Genomic DNA, 24,419 nt, shown 5'->3' with positions numbered 1-24,419 from the left:
ATGTTCAGAGTGATGACAGTGGGCAGCATATGTGGCTGTAGAATGAGTTTTCTCAAAATTTTACCCTACGTACAAGTTGCATATGTAAGGTCTACGTATCAAACAGCTGCATTTTACCTCTCTCGGATCCAGCTGTTCTCTCGTTGGCTGTGCAGGAGTAATCGGTTGTGTGTAGGCACCGTCGATATCCGGGAAAATGTCTGAAAATGTCAGCAACAGTGGTTGTAAAAATGGGGTCATTCCACGGGACCGACACCCACGAGTCGTACGGTCCACGAAACCGACATCAAAAATAGGTCCATGAGTTATACGGCTCACGAGTCATACAGCCCACGAGTTCGACACTACGCACAAAAGGCTCACGAGACCGACACAAAAAAAAGAAAGCCCACGAGACCGACACTACACAATAAAGGCTCACGAGACCGACAGTACGCAAAAGAGGCTCACGAGTCCGTCTTTATAGGCAAAGAAGGCTTACGAGACCGACACTAGGCAAAGAAGGCTCACGAGACCGACACTAGGCAAAGAAAACTCACGAGACCGACAGGATGAACAGCGCCATCTACATGTCAATTACCTGTACAGGGTGTTCCATGAAGGGGAAAATTACATACTGGCGGGTGCAATTTCGTCACGCTATCGAGCTAATTGAACAGCACCTTCTACATATCAACGACATCAAGTAACTATGTATTTCTACACGTGTGGCTTTTAGAGGGCAGTTCTCTGACGCTACAGGAAGCGAAATTGTTACCAATTTATCTCTTTTTTTTAAAATAAAATTGTTCTCTTCATGGGGACCCCCCAAAAAAGTGTATGAAAAAAGAAAGAATAAAGGACAAGAACGATGTATGGTTTAATTTTAGATGCCATCGTACTATAGGCCTTCCCAATTTCTAGTTACACGGTGGACAGGATGTAAGTTTTTTCGCCCTTTTCTTTCTCACTTCTCTAATTAAGTACTCCTTACTAGATAACCTAAATCCTCCTGCTTACACCCGCCTGCTTAGAGTTCAGTTTGTATTTTTTTTCTGTAACTATAATGTATGACATTTAAAAGGATGAAAACGTTTTATATCGCAGCGATTCACCTCGATTTGTGGCTTGTATTTGTAAAATCATTCTCCTCAAAACGGTACATTTTTCATGAAATAGAATGGCTGTTTTCATAGATTTTTCCGAATCCTTAACGATACCTTGATAATATATAGACGATTACTTTTTTATTTCTGCGAATTTATACTAAATCAACAGCTTTGCAGATGACTACTCCCCTTCCATATCATGCAAAGCAAATGTGCATTGCAACATTAACCATTTTGTGAATTATTTTCTTGTAAACTTCATTTCACACCTGGGTATTATTCTATTTAGTTGATCTGAATGTCCACATCGTTTTATTTTATTTTATTTCTAAGCAGGTGCATACCGGTATAATATTTTTGCGGAAAGGGAAACCGTTTTGGCGAGGGTGTTTTGGCATTTTCGCAATTAATGTTCAAACATCCCATGCACTTTTACTGAATTTTGTTTATTTTTTCACAAACAGTCAAACACGCAAACACAATTAAAAATCTTGAAGAGTTCAGGGGGCGAGGGAGGGCAATTGACGGGGTAATCCCCTAGCAACTCTCCTTTTCCATCTGTCATATCTTCCTATGCTATTATCAGGACACCCTATACAATTAATTGGTCTAAAGGTGGTGCATCCTGTTCATCCTGTCGGTCTCATGGGCCTTCTTTGCCTAGTGTCGGTCTCGTGAGCCTCTTTTGTCTAGTGTCGGTCTCGTGAGCTTTGTTTGCCTAGTGTCGGTCTCGTGAGCCTTTTCAGCCTAGTGTCGGTCTCGTGAGCTTTGTTTGCCTATAGTGTCGGTCTCGTGAGCCTTTTGAGCGTAGTGTCGGTCTCGTAGGCGTTGTTTGCATAGTGTCGGTCTCGTGAGCCTTTTGTGTGTAGTGTCGAACTCATGGGCTGTATAACTCGTGGGCTTATTTTACTTGATGTCGAACTCGTGGGCTTTATTTACTCAGTGTCGAACTCGTGGGCTGTATAACTAGTGGGCTGTATGACTTGTGAGCTGTAGAACTCGTGGGCTGTATGACTTGTGAGCTGTATGACTTGTGGGCTGTATGACTCGTGGGTGTCGGTCTCGTGACGTGCACCCGTAAAAATTAGGTGATGTTGTATCGTGGTCAAGAAAATACTTAACCCTTGCAACAATGACTATTCTTTGACTCATCTAAAACTAAAGACGCACACCTCTTGGCTCTCTCAGTTCAACCTTATCAGTGCTTACTAAAATATTTATCTCCCCTCCCATACGGAGATGCTGAGATAAATATTTGAAATATGTATATATATATATTGGGGTGACAAGACCTTGTATTTGCATTTTTGGTGAAAATGACTTTTTTTTGGATTAATGGTCAAATAATGGCTTTATTGATGTCCTGTCCAAATCCCAATTGTCTCACTCCAAAAATGAAGCCACCACGGCATGTTAAAGGAAAGGCTCTCCCATTCTCTCTAGTGCTTTGGCCGCCATGTTTTTTGGCTCTACTGAACATTTGACATTTTGTAGATACGAGGTCTTGTCACCCCAGCGACGATATATGACCCTGCATCACAAAACCAACAAAAAGTCGCCAGACATGGATTCTTAGCCAAGGGCAGATTCTAAAAGAGTAGACTATAAGCTTTAAAATGATGTATAACTCAATTCCAATGGACTCTCCTAACCTATCTAAATATTGGAAAGAATGCACACACTCTGGAGAAGTGTGAACTGAGAAAAGAGGCCCTGAAGTAAAGGGTGTATTCAAGCGCTTAATCTTGACCAAGCAGCGCTAGCTGTGCAATGAATGGGACCAAAAAACAGGATGTAAACCACTGGAGCAACAAAAATGAAGGGATTATCAAATTAAGCTAAAATTAAGCATACCTTATTAACACATTCTGTAGATAATTACTGCCAACTTTCAACGCAGAAGCATTATCCTTTCTACATTGGAGTTGAAAGTGAAGAGCATGGACAGGGTTTTTTAAAGAAATGTAAAGAGGACTCTATGAGAAACACCTAATTACATTATAATTCCACCAAAAAGTGTTCAAGAAAAACTGCTGAAAGCACCAGCTCCTGTTCGTTTTATGATCCCAAATTTTAGCATAATGTAGAAGAATACTTGCTCTTTCAGAAAATGTGAAAAACTCAAGATTGGCTGGATTGACCCATTTCACCTATTTTCAGTTCTAACACAAAATCAGAGCATGCGACTTTTTGTTCGTTTTGTGATGCACGGTCACATACACTTCTGACTGAAAAAGTCACATTCATACCACTGACTTATAATATTATAGACATTGAAACGTAGGTAATTTAAAGTTAATTCCTGACATGAAATTTACCAATGACAAAAAGAAAATTAAGAATTGAAAAGCATGTGTGTTGGACAATGTAGCGTGTACAATGTTATGTACTACGTATGAAAAAATTAGCGGTTTGCTTGCAAGCAATGACTTCATGCAAAAGCTCAAGCTCAAACAATTTCTCATAAATTCATATCCATAACCTTTTGCTTGCGTTTTAACGCTTTTCTTGTCCCTGGAGAGGAAAATGATGGCTAAGGAGTGAAATCTCCCCCAATTTGTGCAAATTTATGAGTACGTTCTAGAGTACGACAATCCAGTGCTTAGCGTTCCATTTTGACATGGAGACCAAAAATGATGTTGTTGGTTTTGATAACTTTAAGCTGCCTTTGAGATGAATGGTGGAAATTTTGCACCGAACTCTCTGGTAATGATTTTGTTATGGATAAATCCTTTCAAATTTTCTTGTTTCCACTTGTTATCTGTACCCCAGGACTGATAAAAAGTATAGTTCACTGCCGTTACAACGAATATTTGTATAACGGAATTTTGTTATAACGAAGTAAAAATTTAGGTCCCAAAATTATCTTCAGAAGAGTCAATATCACAAATTTCGCGTCTAACAAAGTTTTGTTATAACAAAGCCATTTCCTAGCGTCATTGATTAAAAAGAAGAAAAAAATGATAAAGAAATGTACTCTGTTACAATGAAATGCCGATCGCTTGAAAAAAAAATATACAAAACCAAACATTTACAGAGCGACTCTACACAGGCAAACACTTAACATTTCAGTACGTTTAGATAGAAATTGCTGGCTTGCTCCCTGTATAACGCACCTATTCCGTGGAGAACTTGTGTTAGGAATAATGTTCGTTAAACCGACGGTTCGTTAATCGGAAAATGAAATAAGGTTCGTTAATTCAAAAACTGAAAAAAGGTGAGTACACTAGGGTAACTTTGGTATTACAAACTTTATATCGTTTTTAGGTTAAAAAATGAAAAAAAAAAAAAACCTTCTATGCAACAAACCTTTGTCCTTTCCGGATAAAAAGGTAACTTTCGGAATAATGAAGGTTATTTCATTTTCGGTTAACGATCCTCCCAAACAACAAACTTTATCTCTCTTCCAGAATTACGAGTTTTCGGGATAACAACCTTTCAAAAGAGGTAAGCTTCGGAATAATGAACCTTCTTACATCTTCGGATTCACGAACCTTTGGACTAATGAATCCCGGGAATAGCAAACCTTCGTAAACGAACTATTGCCGATGTGTATGGAATAACTTAGTGTAACGCATTTCAATCATTACTTCTTATGCATGTGTACAAATAATATGCTCTCTCTAAAATGCAAAATTTAAACGAAATTAACGAGACATAGTATCCCGTTCTTTTCAATGAACAACATACAATACAGGCATCGTTTGCATGTTTTTATCACAATTATATCATATCTATGCTGTAACCGTTCGGTTAGAATTAAATTTTGTTATAACGAAAGAAAACTGTCGGTCCCGAAGAATAAACTTATAACTAACGCGTACCGTATCTTTGGTTAATATTTGACAATCTTGTGCACGAAGCGCATAATATTGTTTGCCAGCTTAAGTAGGACTACTTAAATGCAAAATCTTTCGGGTTATATGATTGGATAATGTGTGTATCTGAGCATTCTACACTATAAGAAGTCCAATTTTAACAATTTTGGGGGGTTTTCTGTTCTCGACACACTAATTGCTGCCAAAATATCTTGAAAGGGACATCGAACTGCTGCTCGCTCGGTTTGTTGTGATGGAGGAATTACACACAATGAAACAGAAATGCTATCTTTTTTTTAACCACTGCTATAGAGCACGTAACTTCTCCACGGCATGGAGCATGGCTTCAATGGGAAAGACTCTTGTTTCTTTTCCTTCTCCTGCAACTCCCTGCCCTGGACAAGCAATTGCTTGTTTTTTTTGTTTTTTTTTTAAGGAAGCCACGACTGTGCGAACACGAGAGTTTGAGTATTTGAAAGGGCCTGTATGTGCTGACACAACTACTGCCATTCCTTCAATGTCTGCACTTGTTAGTATTATGAAATGTGTTGCTGATATTGATGCGTCATGTCGCTTCTCTGTGTTCTCTTTAGTAACACTTATTATACTTTCAAAAAGAAATCTCCTTTATAATGTGGTCTAGATATGTGGGTTTCATATTTCCCAAAATCACTGTTGTTATCATTGGACCTATGACTGAACATGTTTGCACTAATTAATTAATTGATTCATTCATTCATTCGTCATTCATTCATTTTCCAATTTCCAGGAGACACGTATAGATATTTACAGAAATTGAACGCACAATTTACTTCACAATGTCAAATAATAGAAATGTACGTTTGCAAAATACTGAAAGTATACTGAATGCTGAAAATGGGGAGAAATTCCTAATCTATCTCTAGTAATTATTTTTAATGCAGTATAATATGGCACCATCTTTTCAAAATTCATTAGTTTAAAGTGAAGTGTGTAAAGGGAATGCAAGATATAAAAAGGGGCCTAGACATACCAAATCACACTCTTCGACAAAAAAAAAAAGTTGAAAAATGTAAAATACACAATTTACCATTGGTTTTATGATCCCAAATTACAGGATAATGTAGAAGCAATATTTTTCTTTGAGAAAATGTTAAGTACTTTTTTAACGGTATAGGCGTTAGAATAACATGCGAATTTTAGTTGAAATGATGAAGAAATAAATTCCAGGGAATAACGTATATGCATAAAAAAAACAAACAAACATACTGCACGCATGGAACGAAAACTACTATTATGGGTTACGAGACTTAACATTCAAATGATTTTATATGACTTGGCAATAAATGATTATGATAAGGGGTACTTTTCCTCTTGGCAATACACTGAACAATCGAACATGGTTGCAGAGCTATAATTATCTAAACATTTAATTCTGTCGCTCTTACTAACTTTTGTTCTGATAATAAATCATAACAAAACAATAATATAGCAACGCTCATTTTATAGCATGTTTGGTTTAGCCTGATTGTGTGGCAAACCAGTTTTATGACTATACTAACCACTGGCTTCTGATGAGTAGGATTGATTCACTGTTTCATCCAGCAGTTCGTATCTCTTGAAATTGAAACAGAAAAGAAAATTGTTAAAACTTCGTATGTAGTAGCCCACTAAGAATGAAAGTACATATAACCGAGCGTCGTGAGACATAGGACTTTCAGAATTTGAGAATCTAATATGTCGTTTTACTTGTTAGAAACGACAGTGGATGTTTGTAGTTCACCTTCATAAACCGCTTCGGAAATGGTAAAAAGCAGTTTCAACATTCTACGAGTCAGTTGACTTGTCGTGCAATGAATTACTAGTGAAGGTTTTCGTGTCATTTCACCTAACAACTTTATCTGTGCATTTCAATATCTGCCATTTTACTTCCGTCGTTTTGCTCTGAACTGACTCGACTCGTCATAATCGCCTTTTACAGAGTTATTTCGCAATTATGGATCAGTTAAAAGTTAGTCTGTGAATAAAGAGTATATTTTTACAAGCACAACAGTGAAAATGTGATCAAAATCAGAAAAAATCACGGATGTTATTGTATATTTTGCAGTTCCGGTACTTTTCACGACACAGTTCTTTAGAAATCAATTTATGTATATAGGTAGGGAGTTGATGCTGTCATCATCTCACAACTTGCCACGATGTCTGTGCATAAAATCTTTCATATTCATATTAAAATCATTTCATATTTAACGCAATTGCTTACCAGTCACAAAATCCTTTAGCATAATGACATAATTACTGCTTGCAAATTATTCAGAAAGGAGTTAAATTATCTTTTTTAACACTTTTAATAGCAGGAAAGAACCCTTTTTTTTTCTTAATAATAGACAAGTAATACAAGATATATGGTGATGACATCATCAGCTGACTCAATAGCATATTCATTATAAACTATTCCACAACTGTTTTACGAACCTTTCAAACTTCTAAAAAGGAAAATCCAGTCCAAATATAAGTTAGTCTGATAAGAAAGAGTAAAATATTACGAGTTCAAAGGTAACATTTTGATGGAAATCGGATTATATATAATGTAAGGTAATTATGACATTTTGAAGTTTCGCTAATTTTTGATGAAGCAGTTCTTGAACAGGCAATATGAATATGCAAATGGCAAAGTGAGCATGTCATCCCCTCACACTTTGCTATATAGTGTGTACATAAAATTTTGAAATTTCCAGTTTTTTAATCCAAACGCAATTATGCCCGAGGCTTAAATCCTGATATCTGATATCTACCTGATCACTATTCTGAAGTTATTCAACCAGGAAAAACATTGTGTTTCAGACTTGATAGAAACATTGAATTTTCGTAATTTTTTGTACACGATCAATGGCAATTGTGAGGTTATTACATGGTCAGCTCACTCAATTGCATAGTCATATCCACTGTACAAGAACTGTTTTGTAGAAATTAGCAAAACTTCAAAATGTCATAACTTCCTTATTTTTCACCCGATTTCAGTCAAATTTGTACTCTTGGGGGTGTTTCATCAACGTTAGTCAGCGCTGACAAGTTGTCAGCGCTGACAATTTCAGCAAAATCCTTGGTTTTGATTGGATGAGATGCTCTGGTCACTGACTGTTACTATGGTGATTGTCAGCGCTGACAACTTGTCAGCGCTGACTAATGTTGATGAAACACCCCCTTGAACTCATAAGATTTTACTTTTTTCCTTTTTTTTTTCTTTTTTATCAGACTAAATTATTTTCGGACTGGATTTCCCGGTTAACTTTGTTACATTTAATTTGAATGTAAATGTATATTTTTATTTCGATTAAAATGTCCTCCTTTGGCCTCGTAATAATAATGTGTACACACATATATATATATATATATATTCTTTTCAGATTTTAGGTGATCTGACATTCCCCTTATACATCATTCTTATTCATTATCCCCCTAACCAGTTTATGAACAGTGTAACATCAGACATACGTTGCTCCGTCGACGACATTTCCGAACAAAACACACAGCAGCATGGAGTAAGACTGGGCTAATAAACAGGAACAACAAGAAGTATAACTTTGATGTAGGCTTTGAATCTGTAACGAGAAAATAATAGAAATGTATACGTGTATACTGTACATTTCACCAGTTGATAACAATTTCATTGTTTCATATCTGGTTAGATAAGAATGATATTTCAAAACATTAAATCCTGAAAACAAGATCTATGTGGATCACGTCCACAAAATTTCTATGATGTAATCATTTTGAATGCACAGTATAAGAGAAGCAATATAAGTTTGACCGTGACCTTAAGAGCGTTATAGTCACCTGTGCGATGGCCAGGAATAGTCACTTTTATGGTCGTTTTCTTTGTTGTCTCTCCTATGGAAGTCGCTGTAGAGTTTATGTGACTGGTAGTTCTGCCGGACGTACTCATTTTCGTCGCAGACGGTGAAGGCTGGTACGATGTCATCATATTCGTCACCGACGGTGTGGGCTGGTACGATGTCATCATTTTCGTCATTGACGGTGTGGGCTGGTAAGATGTTGTCATTGCCGTCATTGACCGTGTCGAGAGAGTCAGCTTTTCTGTCAGTCTTTTACTGATTGTGGTAGTCTCGGCTTAATTTTCAGACACACACACACACACGCACACAAACGGAAAAACCATTACTTCTATAACTGACGCATTAGTTCAAGAAGACAAAAGCTGTTAAAACTCATAATTTAAACTATGAAATTGTAATTACTGAATAACTTTCTTCCACAAATCTCTACTATTTTGTTTCAAAATATTCCGTGATCATAACGCAATATTTAGCTTATCTGCCACAATGTATATGATGAATTATGTCACCTCGCAAATAGAATCTGAATAGTTCAAGGCGAACTTTGAGAATAAATAACAGAGACTAACGGCTTGGTCGAAAACTAGCTCCTACCTTGGCAGGTGGGAAATGCATCTGACCAGGTTCCGTTCTCACAGCAGGTTAGCTCCTCTTTTCCAGCAAGACCATGCTCGGGTGTGCTGCACGAAAAAGTACACCTATAGTCGCACCACGTATGTCCACCATCCCCGGGGGCGCACGAACTTGTCATCGAGGTAGAGGGTGACGGAACTTGGCACGGTTTTACTACAGCGTAATTTCAAACGTATATTGTTATCCCCCAAATCAAGTGTATATGCTTTCAAGGTCGCATGTGTAGACGATCATTATAGGTGAAAGTGGGAAAATTTGTTACATTTATTACTTTCCCTATTTTTCTGTCCTGTTTCGAATTTCAGATCTGTGATTGTCCTTTGCAGCACGTTGACAGTTCTCTTAATCTATGCGTTTATGCTATTATATACAAATATTTCTTCAAGCAATTTTATGTAAAGCTTCCTTCTACCCCACCCCGCTACACCTTGGAATAGAATCTAAATGGCGCAAAACAACATGTATGAAGAGGTTAATTAACTCCACTAAGATTGGACTCTCTGCAGAAAGGTTTTAAGAACTTAGTCATCATCGATGAAAACCTTTGAAAGAAAATATTTTTTTTTCTAAATATTTAATTTCCTTTTGTTGGGGGCATTGTGTTTATAATAATGATACAATACATTTATTAGGCACTTAATACGAGTGTCTCTAAGGATAGTTTACAGGAAAATTAATATTTAGTAAAAGAAATAATACAAATATACAAATATAAAAAATACAAACAAAGAGATACAGTGTATAAATTCGATAAATAAGTTACTTTGAAAATCAAAGGGCCGAATGCATAAAACAAGCAATTGCTTGTAAGCAATTGCTTCAAGCAAAAGCACAAGCTCGTCTAGCAAAAGGTCTAGCTCAAGCAATTACTTAAATCCATATGCATAATCTTTTGCTTATGCCAATACCTTTTGCTTGTCCCGCACAAGCAATTGCTTGCGTTTTCAACAAAAGGGATGTCACGCCTGTGCGAACACAAGAACAAAGGCGAGTGTGGCAGCACGTATTTGAAAGGGCATGTGTGTATGGAAACATTTCCTGACATAGCAGAAGAGCTGTGAAATGCACACACAGACACATACACACACATCTATACACACACACTTATTACTGGCTGATTCCCATCACTGCAGCTTACAGCAGCCCGGATCTGCCAGATCGCACGTGGAGAGAGGTCTCCTCGCTCTCCACTGAAGTCAGACATCCTGCCTGTTTTTCATCACATTTTGCGTGCTAATCACTGGACATTCCCGTTGTTGAAATGAAAAAGTTTCTTACACTACTTATGAGTAATTTATTGTAGATTTATACCACTCCTTCACAAGCGTGGTCTTTCTTTCATGAATATGAAAATGATACTTAAAAGGGAACATTCCGGTTAAGCAAAAGCTCAAGCTCATTTTACAGAGCTTGGAAAATCGTAAGCAATTGCTAGCAAGAACTAGCAAAAGGTATGTTTTATGCATACGTTTTTAAGCAAATGCTTGGTCTCTAAGCAATTGCTTGCGGGCAGCAAGCAATAGCTTGTGCTTGCTAGCAAAAGCTTCTGCTTGCAAGCAATTGCTTGTTTTCATGCATACGGATTCGAGTAAAAGGCTAGCACAAGCAATTGCTAGCGTTTATGCATTCGGCCCAAAGTCAGTGTACACCTCCATCGACCGACCCACAACTGCAACATTCCAAAGGACTATCTACTAAAAAGATGTGTTTTCAGCTAAGTCTTAAACTTATTTATAACGGAAGTGGTTGGAAGGTAAGGAAATGAGATCTTTGAGATACTTGGGGACTTGCCCATTCAGAATTTTGTACGTATTTAAAAAGAAATACTTTTAAAGATATGCGGTGATGTATGGCAAGCCAGTGGAGAGAACGGAGGAGTTATAGGCTCGGATATCTTGGAGAGGGAGACTAGTCTTGCAGGAGAATTTCGTACCCATTGAAGTGGGATTAAATGCGTATGAGAAAGGTTAGAAAATATGGAATTTCAATAATCTAGGTGACAAGAAACTAATGCATGAATTAATTTAGCAGTTGTAGGTCGGTCAGGTAGTTTCCTTATCTTCCCAATTTTGAACAATCCAAAAGATGCTGACTTACAAATATTAATGTGCTAAATGTGATGTTGAAGGGAAATATTTTTGTCAGTGATCAAACCAAGATTAAGTATTCCTTCACCACACTTGATAGAACCATTATCAGTAACTAAACGTGGGAATGAATTGGTGTTTCCATATTTGAAATATATGTATATGGATCAACTCCGATTTTTGTTCATTGAGGCAAAGCTTGTGGTTTGAAGACCAGACATTGATGTTCTCAAGATAGTTGTGAAGTTTTTAAGCTGCTTCAACCTTTTCATTTGGTTTTAGTGTAACATAAATCTGTGTGTCGTTAGCATACACCACATGCTGAACGCCTTGATGGGATTCAATGACTTTGGACAATGGACTGACATAAAAAAAGAAAAATGATGCGTGAGTTGCCCGATCACGGAACCTTGCGGAACCCCGCAGATCAGCGGGAATGGTGAAGAGAGTGTGCAACTGATGATGACTCGTTCAGTACGGCTGTGAAGATATGAACGGATCCATTTGAGAACAGTTCCGGACATCAGGAAGTCCTTTAGAAGGCGGCGAATTAATTAACTCACTGTGATCAGTAGTGTCAAAAGCAGCTGTGTAGTCTAGGAGTATTAACGCTGCTTCATTTCACTTGTCTACGGCAAAGTAGAAGATCATTGAAAAGTTTAGCCAAGGCAGTTTTCTGTCCAATGGTGACTTCGATTCGCAGATTGAAAACTAGGAAACATGCCGGATCTTTCTAGGTAGTCTTTGAGCTGTGATGACACGATATTCTTCAGGACCTTACTCAAAAAGGGAATAAGGTCTGTAATTATAGAGTTCATTTGGGTCAAGTGAAGACTTCTTGAAAAGAGGGAGAATAGAGATTACTAAAGTGGTTCTCGGACGAGACCAGAGGACAAAGATAGGTTGAATAACTCAGTAATGACAGGAAGAATATCATCCAGCGTGTACTCCTCCTCCTCCAACAACAACAACCAGATAGGTATTGGATCCAGTTAACAGTACCTATAGGAGAAAGTGGTGCAATAAGTTCCTTAACTTCCAGGTCAGAAACAGAACAGAATTCTGAAAGTTGAAATTGAGATGGAGCAGCCAAAATGTTACGGTTGATGGCACTGGAACAGAGTCGGAGAAGGCAGATATAACACTGAATATTTTTGCAAACCTTTTCAGAGTTCAGAGTCCGACGATTGGTCAGGAAGAATCAGTGAGTGATGTGACGAGTAGAGTGATTTCATAAGACCGAAGAGTCTCTTGATGTCAGCATCAGCGATGAGATTCTTAAGGTAAGTTGACTTAGCCTTGACGATGCATTCGTAGTATGATTCACACTCGTGACGATACTGTTTCCGATCAAAACAAAGTCCTGACTTTATCATACGACGTTCTGCCCGGCGTCGTCTTCTCTTTTCCTCGCGAATCTCGTCGTTGAACCAAGGTGTTTTAGATCTGATCGTTATACAGTTCTCACCTGGAGAGGAGCGTACCTATCTAACAGAGAAAGGAGACATGTGCTGTAGTGATCAGCAACTTCAGAAGGACAAGTCAGACCAAGAGAAGAACTGACTAACAATTTAATGTTATTACTTAGAGAGTCCATGTCGATGTTGCGAAATTGTCTGTGGCTCACTTGCTTCTTAGGATTCAGCAGCCTTGTGACATGTGTGAGGTCTGCTGTGGCAGCAACTGCAAAATGATCCGAAGGAAGCGAAGATAACATGTTGGGATGGTGTATGATATATCAGAGTCTGAGTCTCAGTGAAGAGTAAGTTCAGAGTATGACTGGCGCGACGAGTGGCATCTTAGACATGCTACTTTAACCCTAGAGACTCAACTCCGCCTATAAAAGATTTTGCGAAATTATCATGGAGTTCATATGCACATCAAAATCACCAAAGAGTACAGGTACGTAATCAGTAACACTTGCCCCTTCAAGAAGAGTGAGGAACTCTGCCAAGAAGGTCCTACTTGAGAAACTATTATTGTAGAAGGAGGGCGTTAGATACAATATAACCTTACTGCAAAGTATGGAGTAAGTTTAAGTGTTAGGTCTACCGACTCAAATGAAGAAAAATTGTGGTTTGTATTAATAGTGCACCGTATTATCGATTTATATGTGATATGAAATAGGAAATAATTATGTGAAATTTCAATTTATACTTTGAGGTCCCACTTTAATGATAATCAATATTTTTGATGAGACTGTTCGATGAATTAAGACATTATTCAATTTTAAGACGTCCTCATTCAGGATGAAGGATAGATAATATGTGTTTCAATTCGAATAGTTGTTCCAAGGGGCGAATCATTCTATACGGTTTGAGCTTTGACGTAGGACGTAAGCATAACTTGTGCTTTTAAGGAAAACTGCTCAAGTATGTGGAAGGAATTTACCGAGTGAGATACGTATGAGCCAAATGGTTTCTTTTGCACAAGCATTGTGTTAACCGAAGTTTACCCAAATGAGTAAAGTGCTAACATCAAGGAAAATATCTACTGCAACCACGCTCAGACTAGTAAAATGTTACGTGCATTCAACTCTCCTTTACTGTTGTGAAACAGGGACAATGTACTTGGATGATATGAAAAGGCTGGCGGCATTCGAGATGTGGATATTCAGACGCCTGGGCCGTATATCATGGTCAGACAGGAAAACAATCAGTATGTTCTAGATCATCTGAATGTCACAAAAGCCTTGATGAAAGACGTTAAATCAAGAGAACTCAAATATTTTGGCCATGTTAAACGACATCAGAACATCCAAAAAAGTGTACTGGAAGGGATTCTAAAAGACAGGAGATGCAGAGGACGCCAGCACAGTGTGTGGTGTGGCAGCATAAAGGAGTGGACAGGAAAGAATGTAGCCGCATGACCGTAGGGCGGCCATGAACAGAGTAGAGTGGAGGTCCATTGTTGCCAACCTTCGGACTGAAGACGGCACTTAAGAAGAAGATGTAAATCTGGCGATTATTTTTTTTTTTATTACTTCGTCAATCTTACAAACACACACCCAGTCATTTATACAGAAACATTCTTTTCTCTCTCACACACACAAACACACAGTCACCCATAAACACATGCGGAATCTTTCACACCAAGAAAAATTAAAATGCAGTGTGTGAATATGATTTGTCGTTCAATAGCATTTCCTCTAGTGACAATTTTTTCCCCTATGAAATACAATATCTGCACGCTAATCCAAACATAAATTCTACCCCCAACATAACCCTAACCCTTATCCTAAACTTCATATCAAACTATGCTTGAAACCCTATCACAACTCTAACTGTAAGTTGTTGGAGAAAATAAGACCGGACCAACTGTCAGCGGACTGTCGCAGGAAATGTCGTGTCTCCGTAACTATAATACACGATCAAATCGGTGCACGTCACGAAACCGACATCCACAAGTCATACAGCCCATGCCCCATGAGTCCAACGAGTCATTCAGCCCACGAGTTCGACACTAAGCAAACAAATCCCACGAGACCGGCACGTTCAAACCCAGCGTTGTAATGTCGAACTCATGGGCTGTATGTCTATTGGACAGCATGACGCATGGACCTTTTTTTTTTAATGTCGAACTCATGGTCTGTATGACTCGTGGGTGTCGGTCTTTTAGGATGACCCCGACCGATCTCCAGCGAGCACTATTCGCCGGGATTGAGTGTGATGATGGTGACAGACCGACAACACCTTGCTGGATGGTGTCCACAATCCGCTCAAAATCTCCCCCTGCTCCTCTACGCGAAATTTCACGGAAGACCGGTTCTCTAGGTCATCTACTGCAATTCTATTTCTAGGGAGGTGATTTCCTCTTCCTGTCCATTGATCTCCGTTGACAAATCATTCATTCTCTTCACCAGAATGCAATGGATCTTTTGTTCAAAACGCTTCTCAAAAGCTAGGAAGATGAAGGAAACGAACTAGATTGGTGTTCCATCTCCAAGCTCTGTGATCATGGGCGAAAGAAGTAACGGACACGTGGGTTGTCCGGGGGAGTGGTTGCCGTACCCACGGTACCGGAAGAGCTGGAGCCAGGCGCGTAACAGTCCATGTAGCCATTAGAATGTTCAATCTCATGTAGTTTCGACTTTTTCTTCTTAGGTTTCGTGCCGGTCCCACAACCGACTCCTGTAAGTCTATCTGACAATAGATTCTTCAAAATATTTGAAAAGCAGATGTTTGATTTTGGACCACAAATCATATATCAAAGAAATCTCATCTCATCTTGCTGTCGCGGTAACGTCTTTTATATCCTGCTGTTTGTTTAATTTGTTGCTAAGAGCGCCGCTAGGTGAGATTGAGCACATAAACCCTATTCTTCAGAGCCTCCTTTCTCAGTAGTCATTTTCCTTGAGTTAGTGCTTTCCACCACTTGGTGAATTAGGAAACGTTTTGTAATTATTTATGTCATTTAAAAACTTAAAACCTGCTTTTTTTTCGGAATCTATCCTTGAAATAAAATCCATATTTATGTGACATTTTGTGGTTTTGTGATGCAGGGTGATTTATATAGGCTATTTTTTTTTTTTTTTTTTGATAAAATTCGTGTGCCTGTGAAAAGGACGCGAACCTTGGCGAGGCCCATAAGGATAACATGCGTTTCCCAAGCGTTCGCATCGTTCTTCCGAGCACGGCCGACGATCTCTCACTCTCCCTCCCTCCCTCTCTCTCTCTCTCTCTCTTTATATATACATGTATATATATATATATATATATATATATATGACTTTTTCATTTTTTCTGACGTTCGTCTGTAATGAGTACTTTGTGGGTTTTTTTTATGTGCATTCGCATTCTCGTCATTGTATGATTTCTATGTTTTGTTATCATTTCACGGCCTTGCTGAAAAACAGCTTATAGCTGATAGCAGGCTTATAACCGTGGTTAAATAAATATATTCAATTCAATTCAATTCAGTATATGTATATATATATATATTATATACACACATATATATGTGAGTGTACGTGTGTGTGTGTGTGTGTGTGTGTGTGTGTGTGTTGCTTCATACACTTGTCATTCCTCATTCATAACTTTGATTTGTCATTCCCTGCCTTTACAGGAATCGTAAATAATAGAGAACGCACCGGTCATTTTTTTCTGCTTGATGAGGTAGTCAATCATCGCCAACTGCAGTAAAGTAAACATTGCGTCTTCTGAGGCTTCGTCTGAAACAAACACCCGTAACCCCGTTTTGATATCTGTTGCCAGCCCGTCATGGGCGAGAGGATGCTCTAATATCATGTTGAAGCGCCATCTTGTCGTAAGATGAAAGGTTCGACAACACTTAACTCCCTGTTGGGGGAAAAAAGTGCACCAACAGAAAAACAGCACACAAAAAATGATATACTTATCATAAATGTGTCTTCTTTGAAGTAGGGTTCATTCGGATAGATGACTAACTTGATCTTTGACCCTTGCCCTCTAACCCCATGACCCAAAATATTCTTCGAAAAATCAGTTATTGTTGATATCCATTTTCATGACGCTATTGGAGGTATTTTCAAAATATGGGAAAAACTGGGACTTTTGTACACTTTCCCTTGACCTCTGACCTCATGGCCAAAATATTTCCCTATCAGAATCATTATAATATCAGTTCATGGACATAGGCCTATATTTGCCTAGATTTAACCCGTTCCATACTGAATTCTGAAATTTCCATAGACGTAAGGTATGGTGAGCGAGACATTAAAATCAAGAAAATCATATAAAAGAAGGTGTCAAAGCAGAGGGAAATGTCTCCTAAAACAGATTTTTAATGTGACTTATTAAAAGATATTCGCGCCACTGAGAAATCGTGAGTTAAAACTGACTAATTTACTTCACCGATATTCGCTCCGGAACAGCCGTCTTTTTCGAGCCCTAAAATATGACGTCACGAAATGAACAAAACCCTTTGCGCGTGCAGCGGGACATCGAGGCCGCCATTCATAAAGTACGTATTTCTTGGCGATCGGATGCAATATCTGGCCTGTCTTTTGATAGTCGCCTCTGCTGTCTCGGCTGGGACATTAAAACATCCAATTTTTTATCTTATATTGTACGGAAAGACTGAGTTTGACATCGAGAGTGAATTGAGTGATGACAGTGACAATGACACTGATAGTGACAGTGGCAAAGTCGGAATGGTAGAAAAAGCGAGGGAGAGGCGACGGATATGGAAGGCCGCCGTGGACACAACTCGTTTGGGGCATACATGGAAACGGGCACACTGCCTCTCCATACGTATGCCCCAAACCAACCACTTCCGCAACGGCCCTCCATAGACGGAGCCCACTGTGTGGATGGAGTGGTAGCACAGCGCACAATTCGTGACGTCATAATTTTGGTCACCAAAATTTCGCCGTCAGATCGGGTTCTGGTGGTCTAAAAAGGGTCTAAAAACACCATCTCTCCATCGTTCTGGAGACACTTTTACCTTCTGAAATTGATTATTCATATTCCTAGAGACTTAAGCTTTCCAGAAATGTAATCACCTTGTTTATGAATATCGTCCTTTTTTTCTCGTTCACCATACTTTAATACACAAGCCACCAGGTTCCCGTATGAAACGGGTTAAGTTTATAAATTGAATGATTTCTAAGTGTAGAGGAAAGTGTAATTGAAGCATTATGAAATAGAATTTTAGTAATTTAACCTGAGTTTTTACCCTTGACCTTTTACCCCATGGCCCGAAAATTCACAAGAGAATCACTGTCATTTAGTACGTTGATTTTTTTAAGTTTCAAGAAATCTTCGGCCATCTTGGAGATTTGGAGAAAAAATGAATATCTAGAATTTTCACTTAAAGTTTGACCATCGACCCCATGGCCCAAAACTTTACCAGCTTATGTTTATTTGGTACAACATACACTAAGTTTTACGAAACGCCTTCAGACATTGTGAAGTTAGAGGGAAAAATAGTGAAATTTGACAATTTGACCTAGTCCGTTGATCGTTGACCTTCGACCCAATGATGGGCAAAGTCCCAAGAATATTGACGGAAGGCAGTATATGAATCTATAAAAAGTTTCATGACAAAAAAATTAAAGGTGAAATCCACCACAAAAATAAAACTCCAAAAGAAAGAGAAAATGTTCCCCACAAAAATATCCGAAAGTGACAAAATCGTATGGATAAAAAATAAGGAAGATATGACATTTTGGAATTTCACTTCGGAAACATTTCTTGATCAGTCCTGATGAAAATCGAAATGACGAAATTGATGATTTCATGCCCTCACTATTTTTCATGTATTCATGAAAATATTTTTTTTTTAGTTAAAACAGGTAAAAGCAACATATACCGATACCAAAATATATCAGAGGTAACATTTGTTTGCTTTATGTTTAGTTTGGGTGGCTTTAACCCTAACTTACGTGGGGGGGGGGGGGGCATTATGCCCCCCCCCCTTGCGTTTTTTTTAACGGTGCGTCCAAACCGCTCAAAATTTCACGCTCCTCTTTCATGACTTTTTCGCCTCAAGTCTCCTGAGCATTTTGATACCAAATCTACCCCGGGGTACCTATAGTTATACTTCTATATTGCAATAACTAATCGAAGGTCAGACAAAAAGCATATTTTTGTACATATTACATTGTAAGCATTTAATACCTGGCTAACACACTTCAAATCAAGCTTCTTTGATTTCCTTCTTTTTGTAATCTTTTTAGCAGTTGATGACTTTTTTATGCCACACTTAGACTTCAAAAGCATAAGACAAGATTAAACATGAATAAAGAATACAAAATACATAAGAATTAAAAACAAAGGATTACATAAGAAATTTGAAATAAAGGAAAATGATAGTTACAATGTTGAAAACAACAAAGAAAAGGAATCTTACAAACACGTCTGTACACTGAGGAAAATCAGGCTTCGAATTGGAAGTCCTAGGCTCGTTCAGGGTAGGGGATTATGATAAAACAAATCTGCAGGGGATTAAAGTGTCAGCTAATCCAATGAGTAAACAAACAACTTCCAGGATGTGGAAAGTAACATATTAACATAATTGCATAATTTATGCAAATTAGTGAGTAATTTAGTTATGTTTTATACCTCACTTTGATAAAGTTTGGTTGACCACAACTCATGTACCAAATAACAGCCATTATCTACAATCTTTGGCAGGTTTTCTCCACACAAGACTATTCCCTATACTTTATGCTCTTACTACTTATTTGCATGATCTATGCAAATTTATTGCAGTAAAACCCCTAATTGTAGGTGATCTGTTTTGGATTTTACATCGAATAGTTATATTTCACCGAAAGATATAACAATACTACGCAATTACTACATTCAACTGCTGAAACAGCCATTTTCATGAAAATCGTCTGAAAATGTGCATATGACGTCATCAGATTAATTATGTAAATTAAAAAAGATAAAAAAAAACTAATACCAGAACCTTGTTCGTCATATGTTACTTCATATTTGTACCGAGTTTCACGTTCATCGGACCTTCGATGGCCGAGAACTTATGGGGGGGGGGCATAATGCCCCCCCCCCCCCAGGAATTTAAGCTCCAAAAATAGCCCAGGTAAGTTAGGGTTAAGGCAAATGTTCTATATACATAGCTGAAATGTCACATCTTTGTCATTTTCGTATATGAAAGGAATAAGAAATCAAAGATTACAGCAGAACATCATCTGCTTGCTGATTTGATTTTTCGTAACGACTGGTAATAAGGTTTTGTTTGGTTTTGTTTTTCAATTTGAAATTTCAGTATGTCACAAATTCCTTCTTATTTCTCATCCAAATTTGATCATTATTTTGTGTTATGTTTTGCGGGGACTTTTTTTTTTTTGTTGCTTTGCTTTGCTTTCTTCTGAAGTTGATAAAATTTGGGAGTGGATTCCTTTAAAAAAGCCATTTATGGAGAAAGAATGGAGAAAAAGAGAAATTCAGCCTTTTCACTTGTCCTTTAACCCCAGGCCTATACTTTCCTACGAAAATTTTCATTTTAATTTGGTAAAGTGCTAAGTTTCAAGAAAATACCTTTACCCATTCCATAGATGGAAGAAATAGTGAAATTTTGAAAATTTGACCTAGACCTTTAACATTTGACCTTTGGTCTTGAGTACGTGCACCAAGAAGTTAATAGCCGCAACCTTAACACTCATATATATATATATATATATGCGAAATTTCCATGAGGATACCTCACAGAATTTTAAAGTTTTAAAGTCGATAAAATTGATTACCGACGGACGGACGGAAACTAGCAAACACAATGCCTCCGGCAACATTTCTTGACGGATGCATAAGAAACATTTGAGTACAATCTTGATTGCAAATGTGGCCATTGAATTTTGCTCACAAACAAGACACGTATCATTGGTACTTACAAATTTCGATTTGTGAATGCCTTCGTCTTTTAAGAAGTCCGAGATGGATTCTGCGATTTAAAAAAATACAAATACGGTATACTATACATGCACTGTATTTTGTTTGAATGCTGCTTCAGATAGTTGTAAGAACCAAGCATGATGTGGGCCCTATAAGATTATGTTTACATCTTATAAAAGCAAACGACATGCATGGGCCTGCTAGGGTGTATCTGTAGATTGTGTGCGAATGTGTGTACATGTTTGTGTGTGTACGCGTAGTAGGGAAGCATAGAGTCGGTTCGAAACACTGAGTCGAAACACTGAGCAACCAAAAAGGCAATCATTATGATAGAAAACATGGAAAAGTGGATGGTCACGAGTGTGATGGTAAAAATATCATTGTACGATGTGAAAGACAGAGGTCCCGTATTTGATGAGGCGAAGACGGTTTGATACTGCGCCTCGTATTTCACCGACACATGTTTCCTTGGACAAGTTTGTTTTATGCAACACACCGACGTCACTAGATGTTGTAACAAACATTGTTTTTTCTTTTTTAATTTAGCGTAGATATGGCTACAATTTGTTTTTTCCTCAAAGGCGAATAAATGACACAGTCATAGTCAATCGTCTCGCTACGCAAACGCGATCCGTTGTGAATACGGTATGCGTTTCTCATAAGAAACATTCTTAAACCTATAAATCTTATGATATATTTAGTACCCCCGTCTAATTAGGCGGCGATTCTCAAATCGAAAAGTGCGGCATATCTTGATTTGATTAAATCAAAATTCACGAACGTATTACGTTGCATTCGTAGCTCTAACGCGGTAGCAACGCGTAAAACGTGACTGAAGCGCATTGAAAACGACCCCTATCCCCCGTGAAAACTTCCTTTTACAGCTTTACCCTGGAGGAATACATGTGGATTTGTCTAGGGTATATGCTCTTCAGGTAGGCTACCCTAGCTGGAAAAACTGTTTCTTTGTGGGCGTCTGGCGGCTGAGCCCCAACACCTAAAACGTTTGGCAACAACTATTCATTTATCCTTTTAGTGTAAAGAACAAGTTCAAATGGGTTACAGGAGGTTACTTTTCTAGTTAGGCTAGCCTAGCTGGTAAAATTGGGTCTTTAAGGGCGTCTGGGGGCCACGCCCCACCACTTAAAGCGTCTGGCAATGGTCATGCATTTCTCCTGTAAGTGTGAAGAACAAGTTCCAGTGGTTTTCATGGGGTTGCATTTTCAGCTGGGCTAGCCTAGCTGGTAAAATTGGGTCTTTGAGGGCGTCTGGAGGCTACACCCCACCACTTAAAGCGTTTGGCAACGGTCATGTATTTACTCTGTAAGTGTAAAAAACAAGTTCCAGTGGGTTTTATGAGGTCACTTTTTCAGCTAGGGTAGCCTAGCTGGTAAGAGTTGGGTCCTTGAGGGCGTCTGGCGGCTACCACCCCCCCCCCCCCAACACCACCAGATGCGGTATAAGGCCTTGAGCATAATAATAACAATAATGGACAGTGCTTAGCGCATAACACATAGTGATAATGTCCCTATGCGCTCAAAAAATTAAAAGATCGTAACAAAAACATACAATTCCAATTACAGTGATGGTACCGAGTTTCATGTTTGCCAACACCGTAAACAAATGCGTTTTCAAGGCAGACTTGAATCCATTTATATCAGTGATTTGTCTTGATTTCTGAGGTAAATTATTCCATAAGGTAGGGGCATTAAAAGCGAATGTTAGTTCTCCGAAATATTTGGTTCTTCTGTTTGGAATAACAGACAAATATTTACTTTTTGATCGTAGGTTTCTCTCTGGTGTGTAGATTTGAAGTAGCTCGCTTAGATAATGTGGAGCAAACATATGGAAACATTCAAATGCTAATAACAGTATCTTAAACTTAATCCGATTTTTCACTGGAAGCCAGTGTAAGCTTCATAAAACTGGTGAAATTTTTTCATGTTTCTTGATTTTGGATACTACTCGTGCAGCAGAGTTTTGTACTGATTGTAATCTCCGTATCTGTTTGACCGGCAATCCATATAGCAAATCACTAAAAAAAATCAAGGTGGCACATGACAAAAGCATGAACTAGTTGTTCTGCGGTGTGTTTGTCAATTAACTCTTGAATTTTCCCAATTTTGTAAAGTGCCAATGAAGCAGAGCGACATTTTTTTGCGACACAAAATCCATATAGCAAATCATTAAAAAAATCAAGGTGGCACATGACAAAAGCATGAACTAGTTGTTCTGCGGTGTGTTTGTCAATTAACTCTCGAATTTTCCCAATTTTGTAAAGTGCGAATGAAGCAGAGCGACATTTTTTTGCGACACAAAATTTTCCATGAGCAATTTATCATCCAATATTACATCCAAATTTCTGCAAATGTGTGCTGCATGGATTGTAGTACCCTCAAAATCAAGAGACTGTATAGATTCTACAGCTCGAAAACGCGAAGAGATTATGGAGAAATTCTGTTTTGGCACTGTTCAACTTCAGCCCACTGAGTATCGACCATTCCTTTATCGCTCTGATACAGGATTCAATTTGTGGGATTACATTCTCAACATCAGATTTGTTCAAAGCTAAAAACAGCTGGGTATCATCGGCGTAAAACATATTTCGAACACCAAATGAATTGATTAAGGTTTCCAAAGGAGATGTGTACAATGAAAACAAAACCGGACCTAGTAGAGATCCTTGGGGAACACCGTGAGTAACTACATGGTCAGTAGACTCATTTTCTCCTATCACAACTTTTTGAGTACGTCCAAACAGGTATTACAGACTTAAACCATGTGAGTGCCTTTCCTCGCACAAAGAAAAAGATCTGAGTCTTAAAGGTCTAACGAGGCGTGAAAGTCCTTGTGTGATGCTTTTAATTGTGCCTCGAATGCCAAATCTTTGGGACAACCTATGTAACAATTATATCGTGATTTATGGTGTCAAAAGCTGAGGAATAATCTAACAGTACCAGTATAACCTCTTCGCCTCTGTCAAGAGAAACAAGAATATCATTAACAACTCTTATCAGGGCGGTTTCCACACTATGGAATTGCCGGTACCCCGATTGTAATTTAGCATGCAAATCAAATCTGTTCAAATACTCATATAACTGTGATGCTGCTACTTTCTCCAATAATTTTGCAAAAAAACTTGAGGTTGGCAATAGGTCTATAATTTGTCAAGTCATCTGGATCATTGGATGCGCCTTTGAGTTTAGGCAAAATATTTGCACATTTGAACTGCGAAGGAAAACGACCAATATCAAATGATTAGTTAATATACAAATGATACACAGGATAGAATGCGTTAGTGGAGATGTAGCGTAGTGAGCTGCATCTCCACTTACGCCACGAAATAATCCTGTGCATCATTTGTTTTATAAAATGGGTCGAAAACTAACAGAATTTTTCACGTACCTTTGTGGGTCAATACCAGTCAGCTACATGTAGCACTCGCTCAAGAGTCAAGATGTCCGAAGATGTTCGTCCCAAACATTTACGCACGTCGCACTCGGACATCCCGCATACATGTAAGTACTGTACGTACAAGAGTACTAGTATACGTACGCCACATGTTATGCACAAGAAAGGCCGGCCGGCAGCCCGAACTTGAAGTTGTTTACAGGATTGACAG

Source organism: Diadema setosum, chromosome 22 (genome assembly GCF_964275005.1).
Source record: "Diadema setosum chromosome 22, eeDiaSeto1, whole genome shotgun sequence".
In the NCBI taxonomy this organism is placed as follows: domain Eukaryota; kingdom Metazoa; phylum Echinodermata; class Echinoidea; order Diadematoida; family Diadematidae; genus Diadema; species Diadema setosum.
Note: the sequence above shows the minus strand (reverse complement) of the source record.